This window comes from Bombina bombina, chromosome 5 (assembly GCF_027579735.1).
Source record: "Bombina bombina isolate aBomBom1 chromosome 5, aBomBom1.pri, whole genome shotgun sequence".
Lineage (NCBI taxonomy): Eukaryota > Metazoa > Chordata > Amphibia > Anura > Bombinatoridae > Bombina > Bombina bombina.
This window is the reverse complement of record NC_069503.1, coordinates 747062802-747083220: the sequence shown is the minus strand read 5'-3', so window position 1 is coordinate 747083220 and position 20419 is coordinate 747062802.

Below are 20419 nucleotides of genomic sequence, written 5' to 3'. Positions count from 1 at the left end.
CAAGTCTTACAGGTTGGGGAGCTGTGTGGGGGTCTCTGACAGCACAAGGGGTTTGGAAATCTCAGGAGGTGAGATTACCGATCAATATTTTGGAACTCCGTGCAATTTTCAGAGCTCTTCAGTCTTGGCCTCTTCTGAAGAGAGAATCGTTCATTGGTTTAGAGACAGACAATGTCACAACTGTGGCATACATCAATCATCAAGGAGGGACTCACAGTCCTCTGGCTATGAAAGAAGTATCTCGAATTCTGGTTTGGGCGGAATCCAGCTCCTGTCTAATCTCTGCGGTTCATATTCCAGGAATAGACAATTGGGAAGCGGATTATCTCAGTCGCCAAACGTTGCATCCGGGCGAATGGTCTCTTCACCCAGAGGTATTTCTTCAGATTGTTCAAATGTGGGAACTTCCAGAAATAGATCTGATGGCTTCTCATCTAAACAAGAAACTTCCCAGGTATCTGTCCAGATCCCGGGATCCTCAGGCGGAGGCAGTGGATGCATTATCACTTCCTTGGAAGTATCATCCTGCCTATATCTTTCCGCCTCTAGTTCTTCTTCCAAGAGTAATCTCCAAGATTCTGAAGGAATGCTCGATTGTTCTGCTGGTAGCTCCAGCATGGCCTCACAGGTTTTGGTATGCGGATCTTGTCCGGATGGCCTCTTGCCAACCGTGGACTCTTCCGTTAAGACCAGACCTTCTGTCGCAAGGTCCTTTTTTCCATCAGGATCTCAAATCCTTAAATTTAAAGGTATGGAGATTGAACGCTTGATTCTTGGTCAAAGAGGTTTCTCTGACTCTGTGATTAATACTATGTTACAGGCTCGTAAATCTGTATCTAGAGAGATATATTATAGAGTCTGGAAGACTTGTATTTCTTGGTGTCTTTCTCATCATTTTTCCTGGCATTCTTTTAGAATTCCGAGAATTTTACAGTTTCTTCAGGATGGTTTAGATAAAGGTTTGTCCGCAAGTTCCTTGAAAGGTCAAATCTCTGCTCTTTCTGTTCTTTTTCACAGAAAGATTGCTAATCTTCCTGATATTCATTGTTTTGTACAAGCCTTGGTTCGTATAAAACCTGTCATTAAGTCAATTTCTCCTCCTTGGAGTTTGAATTTGGTTCTGGGGGCTCTTCAAGCTCCTCCATTTGAACCTATGCATTCATTGGACATTAAATTACTTTCTTGGAAAGTTTTGTTCCTTTTTGCCATCTCTTCTGCCAGAAGAGTCTCTGAATTGTCTGTTCTTTCTTCTGAGTCTCCTTTTCTGATTTTTCATCAGGATAAGGCAGTGTTGCGAACTTCTTTTGAATTTTTACCTAAGGTTGTGAATTCCAACAACATTAGTAGAGAAATTGTAGTTCCTTCATTATGCCCTAATCCTAAGAATTCTAAGGAGAAATCATTGCATTCTTTGGATGTTGTTAGAGCTTTGAAATATTATGTTGAAGCTACTAAGACTTTCCGAAAGACTTCTAGTCTATTTGTCATCTTTTCCGGTTCTAGAAAAGGCCAGAAAGCTTCTGCCATTTCTTTGGCATCTTGGTTGAAATCTTTAATTCATCATGCCTATGTTGAGTCGGGTAAAACTCCGCCTCAGAGGATTACAGCTCATTCTACTAGGTCAGTTTCTACTTCCTGGGCGTTTAGGAATGAAGCTTCGGTTGATCAGATTTGCAAAGCAGCAACTTGGTCTTCTTTGCATACTTTTACTAAATTCTACCATTTTGATGTGTTTTCTTCTTCTGAAGCAGTTTTTGGTAGAGAAGTACTTCAGGCACCTGTTTCAGTTTGAATCTTCTGCTTATGTTTTCATTTAAACTTTATTTTGGGTGTGGATTATTTTCAGCAGGAATTGGCTGTCTTTATTTTTTCCCTCCCTCTCTAGTGACTCTTGCGTGGAAAGATCCACATCTTGGGTAGTCATTATCCCATACGTCACTAGCTCATGGACTCTTGCTAATTACATGAAAGAAAACATAATTTATGTAAGAACTTACCTGATAAATTCATTTCTTTCATATTAGCAAGAGTCCATGAGGCCCACCCTTTTTTGTGGTGGTTATGATTTTTTTGTATAAAGCACAATTATTCCAATTCCTTATTTTTTATGCTTTCGCACTTTTTTCTTATCACCCCACTTCTTGGCTATTCGTTAAACTGATTTGTGGGTGTGGTGAGGGGTGTATTTATAGGCATTTTGAGGTTTGGGAAACTTTGCCCCTCCTGGTAGGAATGTATATCCCATACATCACTAGCTCATGGACTCTTGCTAATATGAAAGAAATGAATTTATCAGGTAAGTTCTTACATAAATTATGTTTTTTCTCTAATTTTAACATCTTTGTACTAATATCTATTGGTTCAACATCAATTGTATAGGACTCATTGTCAGTAATCTCTTTTAAGACTTGTTCTCTCCATGTGAATATATAATTCTCCATTACTAGGCAGCTAGCTACTTATGCTCAAAGGAGAGCTAGGGAAGAGGAAAATTGCAACAAAGAAGTAATAAGTTCCAGCGCCCAGTATAATACCCCTAAGCGCCCTTACAGGTTACCTTCCCTAAAGTTAACCAAATATACACAGAACAAAGACAACTTGGATAGTTTAGGAGCGCTTAAAAGCCAAAGGGGTGTCTGGAGATCAATATATAAATATAGATTTGCACAATATAAACGGTAATACACTTATAGTTAAATTAAAATAATTTAATAAGAATAAGCAGATTATAAACAATAATATAATTTAGTAGACAATTTGTTTAAAACAAATTGCGGGGGACGTCTCCCTTTAAAACAATAATAACTCTATAGAGATTTCATAGAAAAATACCAGATGACTAAGTTCTCATTAAAATAGAACTAAAGATTTATAAAACACGTTAAATTGACTACGTACAGCTAAGCGCTAATTCCACCTTATATATTCAGATTATAAAAGAACACAGTCTGTTTAAATTTCTCTCGGATATGTGTCAAATCGACAAAATGTTCCTTAGCACTGAGGCTAGTTTAACACAATAGGTAAAATGTATCTTATCACAGAGGCTAATTTTTGACACAATAGACAGATGCAGTCTTATGTTATAAAGTGTCTTTTGTCTGCAGATTGTAAGATGCCCTTAGTTTTTTCGATTTGCAAATGTTGTATAGGACATAGGCTTACCGGATCTTCTGACACATTTAGTGTCCAATGTAAAGTTTTTCTCTTTTTATGCCTTACCGGAGTTGGACAGGTATAGTAATAGGCTTCTCTAGTACCCTGCTTCACTGTTCAAACTTGTACAATACAAAAAAGACATTTCTAAAATAAAAGAGAATAAATACAAGCCAAGAAATTTAACTAAGAAGGAGAATGAAGTGATAAAAACTATACAGAATAATAAAGAACTAACAGTTAAAGCGGCGGACAAGGGAGGAGGAATAGTCCTCTTAGACACAACAAGTTATATCAAAGAGGCCAATAGACTTCTAGGAGACACAGAAACCTATAAAGAAATGAAATTAGATCCAACCAAAAAATTTCTAAATAGACTAACCAATTTACTTGATGATGCCCTAACTCAGGAAATAATCCATAAAAAAAGAGTATGACTTTCTTTGCCCTAAATTCCCCACAATACCGGTGTTCTATTACCTGCAAAAAATTCATAAAAACTTTATCAATCCACCTGGCAGGCCTATATCAGGAATAGGGTCCATCACTTCAAATTTGTCACAATACATCAATAACTTTCTGCAAAAATACGTTAAAACCCTACCTTCTTACCTAAAAGATACAACAGATATACTACAAAATCTAAATGGTCTTAAGTGGGAAGAAAATTATCTTATTGGCACATGCAACGTATCCTCGCTTTATACGAGTATACAACATCATCTAGGTATCAAAGCAGCAGAAATGTATATGACTAGCGATAACACACTAAACCAGAAACAGAAAGAATTTATAATCCAGGGCATTGAGTTTATTTTAAATCAAAATTACTTCTCTTTCAATAGTAATTTTTTTCTTCAAACAAGGGGAACTGTTATGGGCACGAGATTTGCGCCAAGCTATGCAAACCTTTTTCTAGGGAAATGGGAGGAAGAATGTATTCCCAAGCATGAGCTCGGCGCAAATGTCGTGCTCTATAGAAGATATATTGATGACATATTTATATGGAAGGGGACATCTAATGAACTAGACAAGTTCATAACAGATATGAACCACAAAGACATAGGAATTAGCTTCACGCATACCATCAGTAAAGACAGAATTACATTCTTAGATCTGGACATAGAAATTATTGAAAAAGAGGTAATTACTAAAACACATTTCAAAAAGGTGGATGCTAATAACTTAATACATTTCAATAGCTGTCACTTGAATAAATGGAAGGAAAACATTCCTAAAGGCCAGTGTCTTAGGATAAGACGCAATTGCTCTAGGAATTCAGACTACATGGAGCAAATAGAGGTGCTTGAGAAGAAGTTTGCTGAGAGAGGATACGATCCCCAGATAATTAAGAAAGCAAGAACACAGGTAGATCAAAAAGAGAGAAGTAGTCTGCTATCATATAAAAACAAAGACCACAAAACCAACGATAGCATAGAGAACCAAGACAAAATTAAAGTTGCACTGATAACCAATTATAATTGTGACCACAATCTCCTACATAAAATAATTAAGAAACACTGGCATTTGGTCCAAACAGACCCGATAATAGGGGAAAAAATGACAAACATCCAACAATCATCTATAAAAAAGCGAAAAATTTAAAAAAAATTAGCTCCAAGTGAATTCAAACAGATGAAAGCTACATTAGAGAAAGACCTATCTGCAAATAAACTAACAGGTTTCTTTCCCTGCTTTGGTTGTAGATCTTGCAGATATAGTAGTAAATGCAAGAAAATTATATCCAGCAAACATGGTCTAGTACATCACATAAAAGAAACAATCAGGAAGGGGCGGAGCTTGCGGGCGTACCGAATGGCCGCACTAAACTAGAGCTCCGACAGCAGTGGAGACGGAGCTTTCTCTAGGGCCGATTTAAGCCCATACAAGTGCCCAGACTTGATGCGTTAAGCGATCGGAAGGTGAGAGGGGCTCGGTCCTCTTCACTTTTAAACCGCTGCCGACGTTCCGGACCCGGCAATTAGACGGCGGTAAAGGCCGCAAACGGAGCCCTCCTAAAGTACAATCCGGGCCTGAGCTGAAAGATCAGAACGGGAGCAGGGGACCCTGCACTTCCTCTACAAGTGTACCGGAGGAGGAAAAGATGCAGCACCTTGCCTAACTCTCTCCCACAAGTGTCCGGTAAGGAGCATGAATTAAGCACTTCAGTATCCACGTGGCAGTCGCCATTTTAAACAAGGGAGCATGGCAGATACAAAGTAAATAGCACTCCCATATACCAGCACCTATCTTTAATCAACATGGGGTTGTATATTTAGACAAATGGCACAATACAGGGCTGATACTGCATAAAGTATACATCCCTATCATAACAGTGCAAGCTCACTCTGTCTAGCCTTACGCTGCCTAACCCAGGTAAATGCACAATTTACGAATCTGATATACTCTGGACAGCCAAATACTTATACAGCAGAGGACAACTAGATCTCTTTCTAATCCCTTACCATGGCACAACGCAGAGCTACCAAGCCTCCAAAACCAACCCTGTCTTCAGGGGCTGTAAATTCTTTCTTTAAAAAGACTGACAGCACAAAAAAGAAATGTGAAATTCCCCAAGCCTCCAGTGAAGATGAGGAGCTGTCTGACAGTCCTACTACATTACAGCCCTTGAGATCCCCTTCAAAATTACACTCGCACCCCACAGATGCACCAGTGACACTAAAAGCTATGGAGGCTCTGATTAACCAGGTAAAATCCTGCATCAAAGCTGAATGCGCTGAACTTAAAAAAGATTTAAATGAATTAGGAAATAGAGTGGAAACGCTGGAAGATGGCAGGGAGGAAATTATTAATGATATGGCAGCCATGTCACACTCCATAGAAACACAACAGTTACAGATCCTTGACTTGGAAAATAAGCTTGACGACGTTGAGAATAGAGCGCGAAGAAATAATCTTCGAATCCGTGGTATCCCCGAATCAATCAAGGGCGAAGATATATCAGAATATTTACAGAATATGTTCCAATCCTTAGCTATTTCTAACCAGCGGGTGATTGAACCCATACCACTGGAAAGGGCTCACAGATCCCTACAGCCGAAGCCGAATGACAACCAACCTCCAAGGGACATTATAGTGTGCTTCCTGAGCTACAAAGATAGGGAAAAATCCTATAGATGGCAAGAACGCAACCACATTTTTCCTATTTGGGTGCCAAGATCCAAATCTACCAAGACCTGTCGGCCAGGACATTACAACTTAGAAAGGGATTTTCCAACTTCACCTCTCATCTAAGGTCACTGAAGATCCCTTATAGGTGGGGATTCCCTGTCTCATTACAACTCATTAAAAATGGTAAACGCTATGAGTGCAGCTCCCCAGAAAAAGTGAATGACTTTTGTAAACTACTTGACATTCCTACACCGGACGCAGCGGTCCCACAGCCAAAAGACCATGTTGCACCCCTACCGCGGCCACAGAGGCGACTCTGGTCCAAGGTAGTGGACAGAACGAACGGGAAAAAGCTGTGCACAGATGCAGATCCTGACACTCCAGTGGCTACCGCTTAAACGAGCATTTTTTCTACCACGATTCTACGTTTTGCGAAGAACATGGCGGTACTCCTCAGCACCAGTCATAAACAGCTGGTGTATTTGCTATATGCCCACACACTACAGAAGAACAGGACTTGAAGGTGCCCTTTCCTTCGGGGTTACTTTCAGAGTAATCTACTACTTTCTTCATTCCTGGAGGTTGTGAGTATGTAATGTAGAAATTAAACTACGAGACATTAACATGCGAAAAAACTTTCAGCAGTTAAGTTTGTTTATTCTAGGCAATTGTTTTTATCTGTTTGTTAGCCTAGCTCTTGCAATGAAGAACTTGAACTTGAACTTAAACTAACGGACATTGTTATATGAGAAGACTTCTGCATTGAAATTTATACGTTTTATGTAACTGTATGTTCCACAGTCTATTCAATCTACAGTTAACCATGTTTCAAACGTTTATATTGTTGCACATCTCTGCTCTAGTTCTGAGTATGGGTTCTTGTTTTTGTGTGTGTCTGATCGTGGCCTGACGGGGAAGCTCCGTTGTGCTGCTCTTTCCCCTCTTACAACCTCTACTTAATCTTTACCTCTTTTCTAACCCAACTTGCTTCTTCCTTCTCTTCCCTAGTTGCTTTCCTACCCTACTACCCTTTTCTCCCATCCCTCTACTCTTTACTCCCTATTTCTGGACCTTCTTTCTCTTTCCTCAATCTCTTTTCAAATTGTAGTCCAAGGAGTAGGAGGTATTAGAGAACTGTTTGTTTAATTGATTGTTTGTTTGAAGTGTACTTGAAGAATCAGTATTTCTGTGTTCAGGCAGTGGCAGGAAGATTACGACCACACATAACTATTTACATCACTTGTTGTACTGATAGTGACACTCGCAGCTAGAACTACATGACAGACCGAGACCGACCTAACCAGTTTCGCATAGCCACACAAAATGTAAAGGGCTTTCTCTCCCCACAGAAAAGATCAATAGCATTCCATGATTTTTATAAAAAGACAGTCGACATCATTATGACGCAAGAGACTCACTTTAAAAAAAACTAATGAGCCCAAGCTTTCACAGCTCCACTATGACCAACACTTTTTAGGCTCAGGGCCGACAAGGCACAATGGCGTGTGTATTTCCTTTAGAAAGGGCACCTCATTTGTATTACTCGATAAATACTCAGACACAGAAGGGCGAATACTAATTCTAGTAGGACTCTTTTATGGCAGGCCCATTACCCTAGTAAATATATATGCCCCTATTCGCCCTAGACCCCCATTTATTCGCAAAGTAATCAATCAAATCCTAGACATCTCGAAAGGCCCGGTATTCTTAGGCGGCGACTTTAACTTCCCAATGAGCCCCATGCTAGACACTTCCTCAGGCCGTTCTTACATGCAGAGCTCGCAAATAAAAGCTAACTGGCAGGCTATAAGAGCCATGCCCTTATTTGACTCCTGGAGAGTGGCTAATCCAACCACCAGTGATTTCACATTCTTCTCAAACCCACAACGCTCATACACCCGCTTAGATTATATCTTTTGCGAACAACAGACGCTTTCCTCCCTATGTGAATCCAGGCTCTACCACACCGCTTGGTCTGACCATAGTATGGTGTGCTCTAGCTTCCAATGGTCAACTAAGCCACAATACCAACAAAATTGGAGACTGAGCGACCAAATTTTCTTAGACCCTCTGATCACGAAGGACTTAGCTGAAAAGACAGCCGAGTTCTTTTCCTTTAATGATCCTTTAGCTACCTCAGCAACCAACAACTGGGAAGCGTATAAGTGTTTTATTAGGGGGGTAATAATAAGGCACACACATAAACAGCGCAAGCAACGAAGAGCCCAATATAACTTACTGACCTCTAACTACAATAACTGTGAAAGAGAACTTAAGCAAAACCCGCAGTCCCAAATATTGTTGCAGAAATCTCAACAGGCTAGAGAGGAGTTACACCAATACTTAATTAAGAACGCCCACATGCGGGCTTTAACATCCAAATCAAAATTCTTTATTGAGAGCAATAAAGCGGGGCGCCTCCTTGCTAGGTCCCTGAAGAAGAAGCGTTGCAAAACATTTATAGATAAAATAACAGATACGGAGGGCGTAACTTATACCACAAATGCTGACATTGTTAACCAATTTGCGCAATATTACTCTACACTGTATAACCTTCCAACTCTAGACACAGAGACCAAACTTGCTAAAATTAACAATTATTTATCCGAGATTCAACTCCCTACACTACTTGCGTCGGACTGCGAGGCATTAGACGAGAAATTCTCGGCCCAAGAACTTATGATAGCTATAAAAAACCTCCCCCAAGGCAAAGCCCCAGGCCCCGATGGGTTTACACCTAAATTTTATCATCAGTTTAAGTCCCTGCTCTGTCCCCCTTTATTAAATATGTATCACTCCTTAGACCAGGAAGGACAATTGACCCCATCCCTTTTGGAAGCTACTATTTCAGTTATCCCCAAACCAAATAAACCTTGTGATAAAGTAACTAACTACCGCCCCATTTCCCTAATAAATATAGATATTAAACTATACGCCAAACTGATCGCTACCAGAATAAATAAATACTTACCCTTCCTGGTGAACCCGGACCAAACCGGATTTATACCAGGCAGAGAGGCTAAGGACAACACCATCCGGGTGTTGCACACTTTACTTTCTGCATCATCTACTGAAAAGCCCCTAGTCATACTGTCCACGGATGCGGAAAAAGCTTTTGACAGGGTGGACTGGGACTTCCTCTGGTCCACCCTGTCAAAATTTGGATTCTCACATACTTCAATATCCCGCATTAAGTCTCTGTATGCGAGCCCATCGGCGCGAGTTAACGCAAACAGCACACTCTCACAAGTAATTTATATAAATAACGGCACTCGACAAGGGTGCCCTCTTTCTCCACTACTATTTGCCTCTTAGTGGTGGAGGTACTGGCTGTACGAGTCAGAAATAACCCTCTTGTTAGTGGAGTCTCCTTTGGGGAGATCCACCAAAAATGTCTTCTGTACGCGGACGACATTATATTTACAATACATTCCCCGCTAATATCTATCCCCACCCTCCTACATGAACTGGAGGATTATAAATCAGTCTCAAATTTTTCTATTAATATGGGAAAGTCAATGTTAATGCCGATACACCTTAGGGAGGAAGAACTACAGTTTATTTCGACTCACACCTCATTTCAAATGACGAATAAAATACATTACCTGGGGATTGACATATCACCTACGTATACAGAGCTGTTCAGCCTTAATTACATGCCACTTCAACAGGAAACTAGTAAGTCATTAGAACTCTGGAGCAAACGGGGACATCTTTCGTGGATGGGGCGTATTAACGCTATAAAAATGAACCTTCTCCGTAAGTACCTATATTTATTTCAAGTACTCCCCATAGACCTCCCCTTACAGTATTTAAGAAAACAACAAAAAATGCTAGACACATTTATATGGGATAATAAGAGATCCAGAGTAGCTAAAAACACCTTATTTTTACACAGAGGATGGGGGATTGGGTTCTCCGAACCTCCTGAATTATTACAAGTCGGCCCATATGGCCCGTATAGTTGCTTGGAAGCACTCCCCGGCTGGGAAACCCTGGATCCAAATAGAATCCTGCTTAGCAGGTGGCCTGAATTTGGGTGACCAATGTTGGATACCAAGTAAACAAAGACCAACAGACGTTTGGGGGAATCACTACATTGCTGCCACCCTTAGAACATGGGATAGACTTCTATCTGAGGATAAGCAGTTCTCGTCATGGATCTCCCCCTTAACCCCTTTACTTAATAACCCCTTGATGTTGCAACCACATACCTTTCCTTCGCCACTTATTTCAGGCATCCCTACTAACATCCCGACGCACATAGTGTTACACAACGGAATTATTAAGACTCAAGCGGACCTACACCACCAACTGGGAGCCCCCTTTCTCCTGTTAAGTGTAGTCAGTCCACGGGTCATCATTACTTATGGGATATTAACTCCTCCCCAACAGGAAGTGCAAGAGGATCACCCAAGCAGAGCTGCTATATAGCTCCTCCCCTCTACGTCACACCCAGTCATTCTCTTGCACCCAACTAATAGATAGGATGTGTGAGAGGACTGTGGTGATTAAACTTAGTTTTTTATATCTTCAATCAAAAGTTTGTTATTTTAAACGACACCGGAGTGTGTTGTTTCCTTCTCAGGCAGAATTTGAAGAAGAATCTACCTGAGTTTTTTGTATATGATCTTAGCGGACGTAACTAAGATCCGTTTGCTGTTCTCGGCCATTCTGAGGAGTAAGGTAACTTCAGATCAGGGGACAGCGGGCAGGTTCACCTGCAAAGAGGTATGTTGCAGTATATTATTTTCTAAGGAATGGAATTGACTTTGAAAATACTGCTAATACCGATATAATGTAAGTACAGCCTTAAATGCAGTAGTAGCAACTGGTATCAGGCTGACATGTATATATGTTAACACTTAAGTATTTCTGGGGAATGGCACTTCACTGGGAAAATACTGTATGCATATAACTTTTAGCCTAACTTGCAGTGTGAGCGACTAGCAGCAGGCTTTTTAATGACATTTCATATATTAGATTTTAAACGTTTACTGGCATGTTAAATCGTTTAATTATCTGAGGTACTTGGTGAAAATTGTTTTGGGCTTTATTTTCCACATGGCTGTCGTTGTTTTGAATTAAAACAGTTTACTGAGCTTCCCTCACTGTTGTAGTGTGAGTGGGAGGGGCCTATTTTGGCGCTTTTACTACGCATCAGAAATTCAGTCACAGTCTGTCTTTTTCTCCCTGCATGATCCAGGACGTCTCCACAGAGCTCAGGGGTCTTCAAAAATAGTTTTGAGGGAGGTAATCACTCACAGCAGACCTGTGAGACTGTGCTTGACTGTGATAAAAACGCTTATATTGTCAATTGTTATACGTTTTTTTCTGACATTAAGGGTTAATCATCCATTGCTAATGTGTGCAATCCTTTGCTAAATTTGGTTTATATAACTAATCCGGTTCATTGTTATTCAACTGTGACAGTTTTTGTGTGCTTCTTAAAGGCACAGTAACGTTTTTACATATTGCTTGTAAATTTAGTTGAAAAGTATTTCCAAGCTTGCTAGTCTAATTGCTAGTTTGTTTAAACATGTCTGACACAGAGGAAACTCTTTGTGCAATATGTTCAAAAGCCAAGGTGGAGCCCAATAGAAATTTATGTACTAATTGCATTGATGCTACTTTAAATAAAAGTCAATCTGTACATGTTAAGCAACATTCACCAGACAACGAGGGGGAAGTTATGCCGACTAACTTGCCTCACGTGTCAGTACCTGCATCTCCCGCTCAGGAGGTGCGTGATATTGTAACGCCAAGTACATCAGGGCGGCCATTACAAATCACTTTACAAGACATGGCTAATGTTATGACTGAGGTTTTGTCTAAATTGCCAGAACTTAGAGGTAAACGAGATCACTCTGGGATGAGAACAGAGTATACTGATAATGCTAGGGCCATGTCTGATACTGCGTCACAATATGCAGAGCATGAGGACGGAGAGCTTCATTCTGCGGGTGATGGATCTGATCCAAATAAATTGGATTCAGACATTTCAAATTTTAAGTTTAAGCTGGAAAACCTCTGTGTATTGCTAGGGGAGGTGTTAGTGGCTCTGAATGATTGTAACACAGTTGCAATCCCAGAGAAAATGTGTAGGTTGGATAAATATTTTGCGGTACCGACGAGTACTGACGTTTTTCCTATACCTAAGAGACTTACTGAAATTATTACTAAGGAGTGGGACAGACCCGGTGTGCCTTTCTCACCCCCTCCTATATTCAGAAAAATGTTTCCAATAGACGCCACCACACGGGACTTATGGCAAACGGTCCCTAAGGTGGAGGGAGCAGTTTCTACTTTAGCTAAGCGTACCACTATCCCGGTGGAGGATAGCTGTGCTTTTTCAGATCCAATGGATAAAAAGTTAGAGGGTTACCTTAAGAAAATGTTTGTTCAACAAGGTTTTATATTACAACCCCTTGCATGCATTGCGCCTGTCACGGCTGCGGCAGCATTTTGGTTTGAGTCTCTGGAAGACACCCTTGACTCAGCGACATTAGATGAGATTTCACTTAAGCTTAAAACCCTTAAGCTAGCTAATTCATTTATTTCTGATGCCGTAGTACATTTAACTAAACTTACGGCTAAGAATTCCGGATTCGCCATTCAGGCACGCAGAGCGCTGTGGCTAAAATCCTGGTCAGCTGATGTAACTTCTAAATCGAAACTACTTAACATACCTTTCAAGGGGCAGACTTTATTCGGGCCCGGTTTGAAAGAAATTATCGCTGATATTACGGGAGGTAAAGGCCATGCCCTGCCTCAAGACAGAGCCAAACCCAGGGCTAGACAGTCTAATTTTCGTGCCTTTCGTAATTTCAAGGCAGGAGCAGCTTCAACTTCCTCTGCTCCAAAACAGGAAGGAGCTGTTGCTCGCTACAGACAAGGCTGGAAACCTAACCAGGCCTGGAACAAGGGCAAGCAGGCCAGAAAGCCTGCTGCTGCCCCTAAGACAGCATGAAGTGAGGGCCCCCGATCCGGTAACGGATCTAGTGGGGGGCAGACTCTCTCTCTTCGCCCAGGCTTGGGCAAGAGATGTCCAGGATTCCTGGGCGTTGGAGATCATATCTCAGGGATATCTTCTGGACTTCAAAGCTTCTCCTCCACAAGGGAGATTTCACCTTTCAAGGTTGTCAACAAACCAGATAAAGAAAGAGGCGTTTCTACGCTGTGTACAAGACCTTTTACTAATGGGAGTGATCCATCCAGTTCCGCGGTCGGAACACGGACAAGGGTTTTACTCAAACCTGTTTGTGGTTCCCAAAAAAGAGGGAACCTTCAGACCAATATTGGATTTAAAGATCCTAAACAAATTCCTAAGAGTTCCATCATTCAAGATGGAAACTATTCGGACAATCTTACCCATGATCCAAAGAGGTCAGTACATGACCACAGTGGATTTAAGGGATGCTTACCTTCACATACCGATTCACAGAGAACATTACCGGTATCTAAGGTTTGCCTTCCTAGACAAACATTACCAGTTTGTAGCTCTTCCCTTCGGGTTGGCTACAGCTCCAAGAATCTTTACAAAGGTTCTGGGCTCTCTTCTGGCGGTACTAAGACCGCAAGGAATTTCGGTAGCTCCGTACCTAGATGACATTCTGATACAAGCGTCAAGCTTTCAAACTGCCAAGTCTCATACAGAGTTAGTACTGGCATTTCTGAGATCACATGGGTGGAAAGTAAACGAGGAGAAGAGTTATCTCTTACCACTCACAAGAGTTCCCTTCTTGGGGACTCTTATAGATTCTGTAGAAATGAAAATTTACCTGACAGAGGACAGGTTAACAAAGCTTCTAAATGCTTGCCGTGCCCTCCATTCCATTCAACACCCATCAGTGGCTCAATGCATGGAGGTAATCGGCTTAATGGTAGCGGCAATGTACATAGTTCCTTTTGCACGCCTGCACCTCAGACTGCTGCAATTGTGCATGCTAAGTCAGTGGAATGGGGATTACTCAGATTTGTCCCCTACGCTGAATCTGGATCAGAAGACCAGAGATTCTCTTCTATGGTGGCTTTCTCGGCCACATCTTTCCAGGGGGATGCCCTTCAGCAGGCCAGACTGGACAATTGTAACTACAGACGCCAGCCTTCTAGGTTGGGGCGCTGTCTGGAATTCCCTGAAGGCTCAGGGATCATGGACTCAAGAGGAGAGTCTCCTTCCAATAAACATTCTGGAATTGAGAGCAGTTCTCAATGCCCTACTGGCTTGGCCTCAGTTAGCAACTCTGAGGTTTATCAGGTTTCAGTCGGACAACATCACGACTGTGGCTTACATCAACCATCAGGGAGGGACAAGAAGTTCCCTAGTGATGATGGAAGTATCAAAGATAATTCGCTGGGCAGAGTCTCACTCTTGCCACCTGTCAGCGATCCACATCCCAGGAGTGGACAACTGGGAGGCGGATTTCCTAAGTCGCCAGACTTTTCATCCGGGGGAGTGGGAACTTCATCCGGAGGTCTTTGCCCAAATACTTCGACGTTGGGGCAAACCAGATATGGATCTCATGGCGTCTCGCCGGAACGCCAAGCTTCCTCGTTACGGGTCCAGGTCCAGGGACCCGGGAGCAGTCCTGATAGATGCCTTGACAGCACCTTGGACCTTCAGGATGGCTTATGTGTTTCCACCCTTCCCGATGCTTCCTCGTTTGATTGCAAGGATCAAACAGGAGAAAGCATCAGTGATTCTAATAGCGCCTGCGTGGCCACGCAGGACCTGGTATGCAGATCTAGTGGACATGTCATCCTGTCCACCTTGGTCTCTGCCTCTGAGACAGGACCTTCTAATTCAGGGTCCTTTCAAACATCAAAATCTAATTTCTCTGAAGCTGACTGCATGGAAATTGAACGCTTAATTTTATCAAAGCGTGGATTTTCAGAGCCAGTAATTGATACCTTAATACAGGCTAGGAAACCTGTTACCAGGAAAATTTACCATAAGATATGGCGTAAATACTTACACTGGTGCGAATCCAAGGGTTACTCATGGAGTAAGTTTAGGATTCCTAGGATATTGTCTTTTCTACAAGAAGGTTTAGAAAAGGGTTTATCTGCTAGTTCGTTAAAGGGACAGATCTCAGCTCTGTCCATCCTTTTACACAAGCGTCTGTCAGAAGTTCCAGACGTTCAGGCTTTTTGTCAGGCTTTGGCCAGGATTAATCCTGTGTTTAAATCTGTTGCTCCGCCGTGGAGCTTAAACTTAGTTCTTAACGTTTTACAGGGTGTTCCGTTTGAACCCCTTCACTCCATTGATATGAAGCTGTTATCTTGGAAAGTTCTGTTTTTAATGGCTATTTCGTCGGCTCGTAGAGTCTCTGAATTATTAGCCTTACATTGTGATTCTCCGTATCTGATTTTTCATTCAGATAAGGTAGTTCTGCGTACTAAACCTGGGTTCTTACCTAAGGTAGTCACTAACAAGAATATCAATCAAGAGATTGTTGTTCCATCATTGTGTCCTAACCCTTCTTCAAAGAAGGAACGACTTCTGCACAATCTAGATGTAGTCCGTGTCCTGAAATTTTATTTACAGGCAACTAAAGATTTTCGACAAACTTCTTCCCTGTTTGTCGTTTATTCTGGACAGAGGAGAGGTCAAAAAGCATCTGCTACCTCTCTATCCTTTTGGCTTCGTAGCATAATACGTTTAGCTTATGAGACTGCTGGACAGCAACCTCCTGAAAGGATTACAGCTCATTCTACTAGAGCTGTGGCTTCCACTTGGGCATTTAAGAACGAGGCCTCTGTTGAACAGATTTGCAAGGCTGCAACTTGGTCTTCTCTTCATACTTTTTCCAAATTTTACAAATTTGACACTTTTGCTTCTTCGGAGGCTGTTTTTGGGAGAAAGGTTCTTCAGGCAGTGGTTCCTTCCGTATAGAGATCCTGCCTGTCCCTCCCGTCATCCGTGTACTTAGCTTTGGTATTGGTATCCCATAAGTAATGATGACCCGTGGACTGACTACACTTAACAGGAGAAAACATAATTTATGCTTACCTGATAAATTCCTTTCTCCTGTAGTGTAGTCAGTCCACGGCCCGCCCTGTTTTTTAAGGCAGGTCTAAATTTTTAAATTATACTCCAGTCACCACTGCACCCTATAGTTTCTCCTTTCTCGTTTGGTTCTTGGTCGAATGACTGGGTGTGACGTAGAGGGGAGGAGCTATATAGCAGCTCTGCTTGGGTGATCCTCTTGCACTTCCTGTTGGGGAGGAGTTAATATCCCATAAGTAATGATGACCCGTGGACTGACTACACTACAGGAGAAAGGAATTTATCAGGTAAGCATAAATTATGTTTTCACTTATGGTACCCGTATTTGCAAATTAGGCATGCTATTTCCACTAGCACTTATAAGCCAGACCTCGTAAGACCCCTGACCCCCTTTGAAACTCTATGTACATCTCCTACAATCGCCAAATCCCATGTTTCTACTATATACAAGCTGCTTAGAGGTTCCTTCCCTAATAAGAAACCAACATTTTTTGTGAAATGGGAAAGGCAGCTAAACATAGAATTCACCGATGGCCCAATGGCTTCATATCTTCTCTGAAACTAAAAAATCCTCTCTGTCTCTAACGATGGTCGAAATTAATTACAAACTACTTTCAAGGTGGTATCTTACCCCACATCGCCTTCGAAGCATATTCCCTAACTCCTCTTCCCTATGCTGGAGACACTGTGGGGGGGGGGGGGTGGGTACACTCTCACATATTTGGTGGTCTTGCCCACTTCTTAGCTCTTACTGGGACAACATAAATAGACACGTAGACAGAGTACTGGGGATACCAATCACATTTACCCCTAGCCTGGTGCTACTGAGTGACATCCCTAAAATATCCTGCTTATATCGAAAGAAACTGTTGCATTGTATGCTTAGCTGCGCCAGACGTTTGGTCCCTAGGTTCTGGAAAAAAACCGCCCCTCCTACTACCATATGTGGATAAAAGAAGTGAGCCACATGTTAGATCTAGAAAAGTTGTACTATATGTACAAAGGGAAGCAAGATGTTATCTCAGACATAATTTTCATCTGGGAACAGCAAAACAATGACAATACATTTAGGGGGGAACCCACCATGTAATCTGGCTCAATGTGACTTGCTTGACTAATATATCTCCTTACGAGACCATTTCCGATCTAGGTTAAACTGTCTCAACTGTATTCACGAGTTTAAAACTGATATTAAGCCTTTACCTAGCTCTTAACCTTAGCTACACATGTGATCACTATCTGTCAAATATTTGTAATCTACTGCTTATGTTTCTTTGATGCACCTGAACTGATTTGTCTATTGTTTGTTAGTATTTGATTTTTTTGTTCTTCTTTTTGAAAATAATAAAAATTATTTGATGGAAAAAAAAAAAGAAACAATCAGATGCCAAGATAAAGGTGTAATCTATATTATACAATGCACATGTCAGCTGCAATACATAGGAGAGACCACCAGGACCCTGAGTGAGCGCATACGTGAGCATCTCTCATGTATAGACAGGGGGAACCTAGAAACACACCTATATACTCACTTTAGGGAAGTACATAAAAACAATTTAAAAGATTTCACCTTCTGGGGTATAAAGAAATTAAAACCTGAATGGAGAGGGGGAAATTTTGAAGAAAAACTTCTAAGAAAAGAAGCTGAGCTAATTTACAACATGCAGACCCTATACCCTTCAGGATTAAATTCTGAATTAGATCTTTCCCCTTTCCTAACTTCATAAATATAAAAATAAAAATGAAAAATTTTAAAATAATGTCCACTATCATTAGAATAATCATTACTACTATAATACAGTCTTACATCCATGACCTTGATAAATGAGAGAGAAAGAATAGTCCATAGAAGTCGCATTTAGCTCTATTAATTTCACCTCTAAATAAAGTATGATAGACAATTGATAGTGAGTTATGAAACATATATTGAAAGTCAGATGAACTATTCCACATTTTCTACATTTTCCATTGGATGAAATTAATTAAGAATTTAAAGTATCTAAATCTTACTAATGTGACTTCCATGTAATTAGAGTAAATCGATTACTACTCAGATTATAATACACTTTAAAACCAGTTCTTGATGTCAGAATAGATAGCCTCTAGACCTATTAACTTCGATTAAATATAGCAAGGAATGGGAATATCAGTAGTTTAACGAACATAAGATTATCCTTTAACAAAGGATTTAATCATATGTCCACAATGCTAAACTTGCTCGCCTAGTAATGGCGGTATGGGCTAATTAATTTATATCCACAAACAAAATCACATAGGAAGGAATAGGGAAAATAAGTATTCTAACCTACGAGCATAAAAATTATCTTTCTACAAAGAACTAATATCACATGTCCGTAATATCAAACCTGATCCTCTTTTTCTTCTTCCTCCAGATACCGCTATATAAGGCTAGTGATTCTATATAGACATATGATAATTTTCATATATTACGAGTTACATCAAATTTTAAAAAAATTCTTGCAATAGTGAAGTCCACTTTAAACCATTCTGTATTACTAGACATATACTATATACATTTCTTTCATGTAATTAGCAAGAGCCCATGAGCTAGTGACGTATGGGATATACATTCCTACCAGGAGGGGCAAAGTTTCCCAAACCTCAAAATGCCTATAAATACACCCCTCACCACACCCACAAATCGGTTTTTACAAACTTTACCTGCTGTGGAGGTGGTGAAGTAAGTTTGTGCTAGATTCTACGTTGATATGCGCTCCGCAGCAGGTTGGAGCCCGGTTTTCCTCTCAGCATGCAGTGAATGTCAGAGGGATGTGAAGAGAGTATTGCCTATTTGAATTCAATGATCTCCTTCTACGGGGTCTATTTCATAGGTTCTCTGTTATCGGTCGTAGAGTTTCATTTCTTACCTCCCTTTTCAGATCGACGATATACTCTTATATATACCATTACCTCTACTGATTCTCGTTTCAGTACTGGTTTAGCTTTCTACTACATGTAGATGAGTGTCCTGGGGTAAGTAAGTCTTATTTTCTGTGACACTCTAAGCTATGGTTGGGCACTTTTATATAAAGTTCTAAATATATGTGTTTAAACATTTATTTGCCTTGATTCAGGATGTTCAACGTTCCTTATTTTCAGACAGTCAGTTTCATATTTGGGCTAATGCATATGAATAATTCAATTTTTTCTTACATTAAAAATTTGACTTTTTTTCCTGTGGGCTGTTAGGCTCGCGGGGGCTGAAAATGCTTAATTTTATTGCGTCATTCTTGGCGCAGACTTTCTTGGCGCAAACATTTTCTTGTCATTTCCGGCGTCATACGTGTCGCCGGAAGTTGCGTCATTTTTTTGACGTTTTTGCGCCAAAAAATGTCGGCGTTACCGGATGTGGCGCCAAAAGCATTTAGGCGCCAAATAATGTGGGCGGTTTTTTGGGCTCTAAAAAAATTTGAGCGTCATTGTTGTCTCCACAATATTTAAGTCTCATTATTTATTGCTTCTGGTTGCTAGAAGCTTGTTCATTGGCATTTTTTTCCCATTCCTGAAACTGTCATTTAAGGAATTTGATCAATTTTGCTTTATATGTTGTTTTTTCTATTACATATTGCAAGATGTCTCAAATGGACTCTGAATCAGAAGCCACTTCTGGAAAAACGCTTAACTGTGTTTCAGTTCTACCAAAGCTAAGTTCATTTATTTTAAATGTTATAAATGTTTATCTTTAGCTATGGTTTGTAATAAGTTATTATGTTATACTTTTCCATGCGGAATCCATTAGTATTTATGCTTTATATATTTTCTTTTCTTACAAGAAATATTTAGAAGACTTATAAGAAATATTTTTATGATTCTATGTTAAAGGCTTTGTCTGACTGCGTGCCTTCTAATACAATTTTTAGGTCTTTTTCACTTCTTTTTTAATTATTGAAGTTTCAAATGACCAACAACATACTGATTTATCCTTCTCTGATGATGTTTTTTTCTCTTTCAGAAATTTTCTTCATCAGATATTGACACTAACAAATCTACTTTTTTATTATTTTTCAATTATTAAAGTACATTTGTTCTTTGTTGAAAAGGTGTTATTTTAGATATTAAGGTAACTAGTTCTTTAAGACTAGCTGACATTATTTCTGCCTA